This window comes from Brachyhypopomus gauderio, unplaced genomic scaffold, assembly GCF_052324685.1.
Source record: "Brachyhypopomus gauderio isolate BG-103 unplaced genomic scaffold, BGAUD_0.2 sc144, whole genome shotgun sequence".
NCBI classification, from domain to species: domain Eukaryota; kingdom Metazoa; phylum Chordata; class Actinopteri; order Gymnotiformes; family Hypopomidae; genus Brachyhypopomus; species Brachyhypopomus gauderio.
Window position 1 is genome coordinate 356521 of NW_027506965.1, and position 9316 is coordinate 365836.

The following is a 9316-nucleotide window of genomic DNA, read 5'->3' on the forward strand; positions in this document are numbered from 1 at the left end:
TGTATATGCATATGTGTATTATTGTTATTATTATTATTATTTGTCTACTGTCAACATGTCATTATTTTGCACAGGGCTTATGCTGACTTTTACTTGGCAAAGTTTGGTCATTCTCCTGTAGAGAAATTTGTTTGTTTGTTCAGCACCGAAAGCAAGTGTTTCCTGTAGGTAGTTGTTGATCCTTCAACAACTATAGCCATTTTACGTGAATGTCGTCATCTCAGATGTGCATCGCTAACTTGCCAGTCATGTTGAGTGTGAGTGAAGTTTTCGTAGAATCAGCGCTTAATGTCATGCACAAAAAATTTCAGGATGCATGGCTTGAAATGACATTCAGTCTTTTGAATTTGCGTTGTATTAACATCGTTTTTTGATAACATATTCAGGGGTAAGAGTAGGTAAATGCTGGCAGGTGCAGTCCTTGAATTTGAGGAAGTTGGTCCTGGAAAGTCATTGAAAGGTCCTTGAATTTTATGTTAACCAAGGTGTGGGAACCCTGATGAACACTGAACACTGACCCTCTTTTCTCGCCTCCTCTTTTCGCTGTATGGCCCACCTAACCCCAATTATTTTTATTACTACTGTACTGTATTTTACAGAATTGTTTTCTTTTGATTCTTACATAAAAATAAAAGTTGTCCTCCAAAGATTAGTGTTAATGAAAAAGTAGTTTTTTGAACAGGTCTAGTGAGCCAAACGCCCCACCTGCCCTGTAGTAAATAGTTGTACATAATTAAAAAAATGTAAATATCAAATCAAATCCAATGAAATATATTTTGGTTTTCCACAACACATGTTGTCACAAAGCAGCTTTACAGGATTTACAAGTTTTAAATATGTTGTTATATGTTTATTATGTGTGTATAGTTGTACTTGTAGTGAAGGAGCACTGTTTGATAATAATAAAAAATGATCAAATCCTCTTGGGGCGGACATTTAATCCTTTATAAGGTAAAGATACATTGATAATTCAATTGAATAAAAAATATACTATTAGTTTATATTAATAATCAAATGAAGGAAATGATAATATATCAAAGATTTGACTTGACTCTCAGCCGACCATTAGCTGGATGCTAACGTTATATTGGAAATCCCATAGGAATGCTATCGGAAATTAGCATTATCATGGCGGTGCTAATTGGCTTTCTAAAACAGCAAAGAGCGAGCAGGCTGTTTGTCTAATGTAAACCATTAGTAGTAATGAAGAAAAGGTTTTCCTGTAGCGTTGGCTTGGTTCGGGCCAGTCCCCCCTCAACCAAGGCATACCGGCTATTAGCCAGGATCAGGAGGTCACAGTGGGGTTTGAATCCTGCACTGAGTGGCCTGTCGCCCAACACCTTATCCACTGACCTACAGGACAACCAATTATGCTTAAAACAAAAAAAACATTTGAAGACATCAAATCCTCTTGGGGTGGACATTTAATCCTTTATAAGGTAAAGATACATTGATAATTCAATTTAATAAAAAATATACTATTCGTTTCATTAATAATCAAATGAAGGAAATGATAATATATCAAACATTTGACTTCACTCTCGGCCGACAATTAGCTCCATGCTAATGTTATATTGGAAATCCCATACGAATGCTAGCGGAAATTAGCATTATCATGGCGATGCTAATTGGCTTTCTAAAACACCAAGTACAACATCTATCAATAAGGTCGCTTTTTTATTTATACCATTAGTTTCATTAATAATCAAATGAAAGAAATGATAATATATCAAAGATTTGACTTCACTCTCGGCCGACAATTAGCTCGATGCTAATGTTATATTGGAAATCCCATAGGAATGCTATCGGAAATTAGCATTATCATGGCGGTGCTAATTGGCTTTCTAAAACAGCAAAGAGCGAGCAGGCTGTTTGTCTAATGTAAAGCATTAGTAGTAATGAAGAAAAGGTTTTCCTGTAGCGTTGGCTTGGTTCGGGCCAGTCCCCCCTCAACCGATGCATACCGGCTATTAGCCAGGATCAGGAGGTCACAGTGGGGTTTGAACCCTGCACTGAGTGGCCTGTCGCCCAACACCTTATCCACTGACCTACAGGACAACCAATTATGCTTAAAACAAAAAATACATTTGAAGACATCAAATCCTCTTGGGGTGGACATTTAATCCTTTATAAGGTAAAGATACATTGATAATTCAATTTAATAAAAAATATACTATTCGTTTCATTAATAATCAAATGAAGGAAATGATAATATATCAAACATTTGACTTCACTCTCGGCCGACAATTAGCTCCATGCTAATGTTATATTGGAAATCCCATACCAATGCTACCGGAAATTAGCATTATCATGGCGGTGCTAATTGGCTTTCTAAAACACCAAGTACAACATCTATCAATAAGGTCGCTTTTTTATTTATACCATTAGTTTCATTAATAATCAAATGAAAGAAATTATAATATATCAAAGATTTGACTTCACTCTCGGCCGACAATTAGCTCCATGCTAATGTTATATTGGAAATCCCATACCAATGCTACCGGAAATTAGCATTATCATGGCGGTGCTAATTGGCTTCACCAAGTACTCTCTCTGTCTCTCTCTCTCTCTATCTATCTATCTATCTATCTATCTATCTATCTATCTATTTATCTATCTATCTATCTATCTATCTATCTATCTATCTATCTATCTATCTATCTATCTATCTATCTATCTATCTGCTAAATAATTGGGGAAAAAATTGTTTGAATCTATTCTAGACAGAAAATACCCAATAAAGCCAATGAGAGTATCAAACAAATACATGTGCTATATATTTACAGAGGATATTAGTAGCGGTAGTATTAGACTTTCTGGGTGCACCACAGAGCTGCTGCCTCATTCTTGCTCTGTTAATTAACATAATAAAGGGTGATGTTTGGTCCTGCTGATTGCTGGCAAGACAGAGGGGAAGGAGGGGTGATGTCCTGACGATTAGGATACAGAAATATCTGTATTTCTCTTTCTTTAATTCCCAGGAGAGTCTGGGACCCGACAGCGTTCAAGGCCATCATCGCGTGGTCGACGTGGCTGACGGTCCGGTGGAGCTGCGTCACCAGGCTTTTGTGACATAGCAGAGGGTGGACGGCATCGTTGCTCTCCGGGACAAACTGCCAGAGAGCGACAAAGGCGGGGCTTTCTGCCCGCCATGTCACAGACACCGACTGGTGAAGGGACGGTTCAAAAGCAGCCATTCGTAGACCTCTGTTGTCGCTGGGACACAGAGTCTGAAGCGGTAGGCAAACCTTCAGTAATCCAGTAGCTTCAGGATTTTCTAGGTTGGCTTGTACAGTGACAATAGTTCTCTAGCCCATGATACACTGGATGTTGTTTTGCCATTCTGGAGTATGGCAAGGATTAAAACACTAGACCAAATGCAGTCAATCACTTCATGATCCTCCATGAGAAATACAGGAAAATAGTCAAACACAAGAGAAGAGACAACACAACAGAGGAAGAGAAAGGAACTGCAATGAGTGATTGACTGCATTTGGTCTAGTAAGTGTTTTAATCCTTGCCATACTCCAGAATGGCGATACACCTGGCGATTAGTAGGAAGTTGACAGCCACTGATGCTGGAGCTGGGCTGCCCAATGAGATACACATGACTGGAACACCTTGTGGCAGGAGATTTCTCCACCTTTCTTCTCTTCTCTGTTGGTTCGTCCTGTTCACTTGTATCGCTGACCACTTTCCCGCTGTGCAGATGTCTTACAGATGCCACGATCTCAGCAGTTCACAATCTTAAATTAAGATATAAAGCTTAGTTGGTTCAAACCTATTTCTCAATGTAATGTGTGATCATTGTGATATATGTACAATAGAGTAACATTTTTGAGATAGTCATGTACAGTGTTGCGATAACGGCGTCATTTTGTCAGTAACGGGATAATATAATTAATTACTTTTCCTGTCGTTACAACGCCGTTGACGTTACTGGTCATTAAAAGCGGTGCGTTACTATATATTGATATACTAACAGTAATGCGAGCGGACCACTGCCCAGGCTAGTGAGGAGTAACAGATCTCGATAGGTCACAGTCCTCGGTGTAACACCTGTTTAACTTAACAAGGCTAAGGCAGCGTTATGGTAGCCAATCCGAGCCAGTGTTTTTACACGCGCGCCAAAGCACACCAGTGACACGACAAAAACGGAGAAGAGACAGAAATAGCGAGTCAGAAGCAAGCCGAAGAAAAATTATCATTTTCAAGGTGGCGATATAAACATTATTTAAGAAAATACTTGAAGTTCCTGAATGTCTACCAGACTGGGTATTTGATTTATTTAAGAATAGAGGTTTTATTCTTAAGTTTACTTCTGTTCTGAACAATCCAGTTGTTTCAGGTTGAGAGAATTTAATTTAATTTGATAGATGTCAATGTAAATATGTAAATAGATGTAGTTTGGCCTTTGAATAATCTGTTACATATTTACCACATCACATATCTTTCTTCTCCGAGGTTCACTTGGGGAGTAACACTGCAGTTGGAGCCTACAATTCCAGTATCATCGCTCCGACATGGAATGAAAACCTGGCGTTCATCATAAGACATTTACATTGACAATATCAGCACCCAGAACTTTCATTCTAGTTACCTTATACTTAGCCTGATTGTGTGATTTATTTGTAACTTGTGTATTAGTCTGTATAATTTGTTTTTGTGTAATTTGTGTGTTAACGGGCCGCCCAATGGAGGATGGGTTCCCTTTTGAGTCTTGGTCCTCCCAAGGTTTCTTCCTATTCCCCACCATCTAGGGAGTTTTTCCTTGCCACTGTCGCCTTTGGCTTGCTCATAAGGGATTTGGACCCATAGTATTGTTAACTTTGTAAATACTGTAAAGCGCTTTGTGACAACATATGTTGTGAAAAGCGCTATACAAATATATTTGATATTTGATTTAAATGCACTTTATATAGTGTAACTGTTTACTTTTGCTTTTTATTATTATTATTATTTACAAAGATTTGGGGTTTTAAAGGATTTTATCCTGCACTGGTCTGTTGATGTGCAATAAATACTCATTTCAACTGACTGTGAAAACTGCTTTTTCAAAAAATCCTTATTCATTGGCATATAACTTTTTTTTAACTGTAATGCAAATAGTTACTTTCCCTGGTAACGAGTTACTTGTATTATAGAGTAATTCAGTTACTAACTCAGTTACGTTTTTGAACAAGTAGTGAGTAACTATAACTAATTACTTTTTTAACACTAGGAACCCGACGGCCGCGAAAATTTTCGCAAGGCTTAGTAAGGTCCATGTAGCCCACTCCCCTGCTGTGAAGAGATTAACGCCCATTGTCTTGGTAATGCGGTGGAAGCGTCTCACCCCCAGCTCATACGCCTGCCAAAGCACAAGCGGCTCACCTCCAAGCTCATACAAGGCACCAAACGTGATACTTCACGAAAAACTTGGTTACAAACAAGCAGACTGTATATGTTACCGATCCTACAACAAACAGCGGAAATTTTGTAGACTCGTGTTTCAAAAGATACAATTCAAGCGCACGTAGAGAGTTTCTCAAATGAGTCCCGTCAAACAATAAAAATAAATAAAATTGTCTGAACCTCTTTGTATATTGTTTGAAGCTCTTTGTATATTTACTACACTATATAATATTTGTTACACTTTCTGTTTCCGCGTTTGAATTCGCGTTTGAAAAGCTAAGAAATTATATGGCGCAATTATATATATGGCTGATAAATGTTGTGATCTAAACAGCAGACTGGAAAAGGAGAGGAAAAGACAGGAAGAACAAATTCATGTGCTGTAAAACAACTTTATTTTGATCAAACATGGATGTCTATTCCGGGTTTCTTGAAGTGGAATGTCAAGAAAGTTGAGGGTGTCTTGAAGTTGAGGGTGTACTCGCCAGATGCACTTGCCGCATGCAACACACGCGTTGATGCTGTGGAGAACAATTCAAGGTACACCTTACATTTTGAATAAAATCTTTCAGAAGACAAAAATACGTAACATATGTGGTGTTACGTATGTAGGCCTACTTATCAACGTACCTTCATGTAGTTGTAGCCAACAGTTGCTACACAGCCAGGGTGTACTCGCTGCATGCAACGGGCCACCGGCGTGTTCCTGCGTGCACTGTGTATGCACGCACCTTCATGATGTCTGTCAACGGCGCACTGCAAAGAACAAAGTACATGTTATATTTTGAACGAATTTATTCATGTGTACCAGCCAGGGACCCTCTTTCTTACATTTGCGGCAGGTTCATCGTTCATCGCTGCCAAGGTCAACGGGCCACCGGCGTGTTCCTGCGCGCACTGTGTATGCACGCACAGAAGTACATGTTATATTTAGAACGAATTCATTCATGTATAAATTGATTCTGTGAAAATGTCACAGGCATGGGTCATAACAGAACGGGAATCCAATTCCAGCAACCATGAGAAAAATAACCAGCAACCACGACGAGAAATAAACAGAGGACTAACACGGAAACAGACATGAAATGGCAGGAGATGCGGGGCAGACCGTGACACCGGGTTTCATGATGTGCGACTGTGGAACAGAAAGAGAAGAGATTTTTGGTTATGTTCAAATAATAGTGTGTGTGTATATATATGTGTGTGTGATTGGTTGTCTGTATATATATATAATATATTTATATATATATATATATATATATATATAAATATACTTATCGACGTACCTTCATGTAGTTTTAGGTACACAGTTGCCACACAGCCAGGGACACTCTGCCCTACACTTGCGACAGGTGTACTTGCCGCATGCAGCGCACGGGGTTATGCTGTGGTTCCGGTTGCAGTTTGTCTGCACCTGACACGTAGTCTTCTTTCCAGGAGCAGGCGAAGGACGTGGCGTTCTCTTCAACTCCTTTTCCTGTAGGAAACGAAGACGGAGTTCCTCAGCAAGAGTACACATAAAAACTCTCCTACTCTCTGTGGACCCCGTACATGCCGTGTACAAAACATGCGCGTTCATCGCTGCCAGGTCAAGTATGTTATAAAACACTGCAACGGGCCACCGGCGTGTTCCTGCGCGCACTGTGTATGCACGCGCCTTCTGGTCCATGATGTCAACGGCGCACTGCAAAGAACAAATACAAAGAAGTACATGTTATATTTTGAATAAATTCATTCATGCAAAATGAATGCAGTTGTTCACAAATCGCTGCCAGATGTCCGAAATCGCAGCAAATCTGTCGCTCTTTGCACGCTCCGCACGGGTGTCCTTATTATCAAAGCGCAAGTACCGCATGATTTCTTGGTAGCGGTGTCAGCCTGTGTCCGTCTCTTCCTTGGAGGGCTCTGTTGTACCTCATCCGATGTACTGCTTCTTTCTTCATCGGATGAATCGCTGGTCAAAAAACAGGAGGGTCCTTCTCCCGCATCGGACTCACAGCAGTCCTCGTTGGTCAGCAAAGCCGCAACTTCTTGACCGGTGAACGTCCTCTGTCTTGCCATGGTGTTTTGCGTCGTCTCCACACAGGATAGTAGTGAAAATGTAAGTCGCCTGCCTTTGGGTTTCAGCTTTTATCATGACTCTGAAGAACACACCCACAACAGCGCATACTAATTATACTTTATTATAATAGGTGGCGCTTCACACATAACGCCGAAACCGAAACCGGGCTAATCCCCTGCATACACGGGAACAATAAAAGTTGATTGGACCCGTGATAATGGTTCACGGCAATCCGTGAATATCAGTCAAACACAAGCATAAACACTGCAAAAAATATTATATTACTATGCTGTATGAGTAAAAATAAATAAATGACGCTAAGTTATTTACACAAACGAAATATCTTATTTACACAAACGAAATATCAGTCAAACACAAGCATAAACACTGCAAAAAATATTATATTACTATGCTGTATGAGTAAAAATAAATAAATGACGCTAAGTTATTTACACAAACGAAATATCTTATTTACACGAACGAAATATCAGTCAAACACAAGAAAACACAAAAAATATTATATTACTATGCTGTATGAGTAAAAATAAATAAATGACGCTAAGTTATTTACACAAACGAAATATCTTATTTACACGAACGAAATATCAGTCAAACACAAGCATAAACACTGCAAAAAATATTATATTACTATGCTGTATGAGTAAAAATAAATAAATGACGCTAAGTTATTTACATGAACGAAATATCTTATTTACACAAACGAAATATCAGTCAAACACAAGCATAAACACTGCAAAAAAATATTATGTTACTATGCTGTATGAGTAAAAATAAGTAAATGTACAAATAAATATTACTTTTCTATACCTTTATTACTTTGTTGCTGCTATTGAAGTGCATACACAAGAAAATCTGGGACGCTTGCTTCATACATAACGCCAATACCACGCTAATGATAATGTGTTTCACGGGAACAATATGAACCCGTGATAATGGTTGGTTCAGCCATGTAAATGTGTGGCGCTATTGAAGTGCATACACAAGAAAATCTGGGACGTTTGCTTCATACATAACGCCAATACCACGCTAATGATAATGTGTTTCACGGGAACAATATGGACCCGTGATAATGGTTGGTTCAGCCATGTAAATGTGTGGCGCTATTGAAGTGCATGCACAAGAAAATCTGAGACGCTTGCTTCATACATAACGCCAATACCACGCTAATGATAATGGTTCACCGCTCTAAATAATACTTATGTCAATATGTAGCGCTTCACACATAACGCCGAAACAGGGCTAAACTTTATTTATTTATTTTAGACTACAAACTAGACCTGGTGCACACAGACTGCACACAGACTAGACCTGGTGCACCACAGAGCTCCTGCCACAGAGCTCCTGCCTGTCTTTCTGCTCCTGTCTTGCTCTGAAATTAACATATGTATGGTCCTGCTAATTGGGCAGGAGAAGGAGGGGTGATGTCCTCAGAACCTTGAAATCTCAGGAGTTCCAGTGTTAAAGTAACGTTCCCAACACTGGTCATGTATCATACGATGTCATCCTTTCCAAGCATCAAAAATATGTATGTTTTTGCATTAAATATAGTTGAAATGTACATAGTGTCTATGTGTTTTATACCAGATAAATGAAAATGTTATTACCTATCGTTTGGTACCAATTTCAAAGCCATAGCATCAATCTCTGGGAATGTAGTTTTAACACTAGGAGTCCCAGCATTTTCATTCCACACTTTTTCCACCTGGTCTCCACCAGGGGGCAGTTCTGGGGATATTTGCATTCCATTAGGCCACCCTTTGTTATGTACATGCAGCCACTTATAGGTAGACGGGTGAGGGGGGGGGTGATGGTGTGAACCATCAGTTCATTGTTCTGCTG

General features: G+C 39.3%; 1 long non-coding RNA gene across 1 annotated transcript; it reads right to left on the minus strand.

Moving 5' to 3' along the window:
- Positions 1-5818: 5818 nt before the first annotated feature.
- LOC143500382 (uncharacterized) lies at positions 5819-6551 on the minus strand. The gene is made up of 3 exons (XR_013126771.1): positions 6226-6551; positions 6025-6150; positions 5819-5915 (listed from the first exon to the last, which is right to left on the minus strand). It is a non-coding gene; the product is annotated as an uncharacterized LOC143500382 (long non-coding RNA).
- Between the last annotated feature and the right edge of the window lie 2765 nt (positions 6552-9316).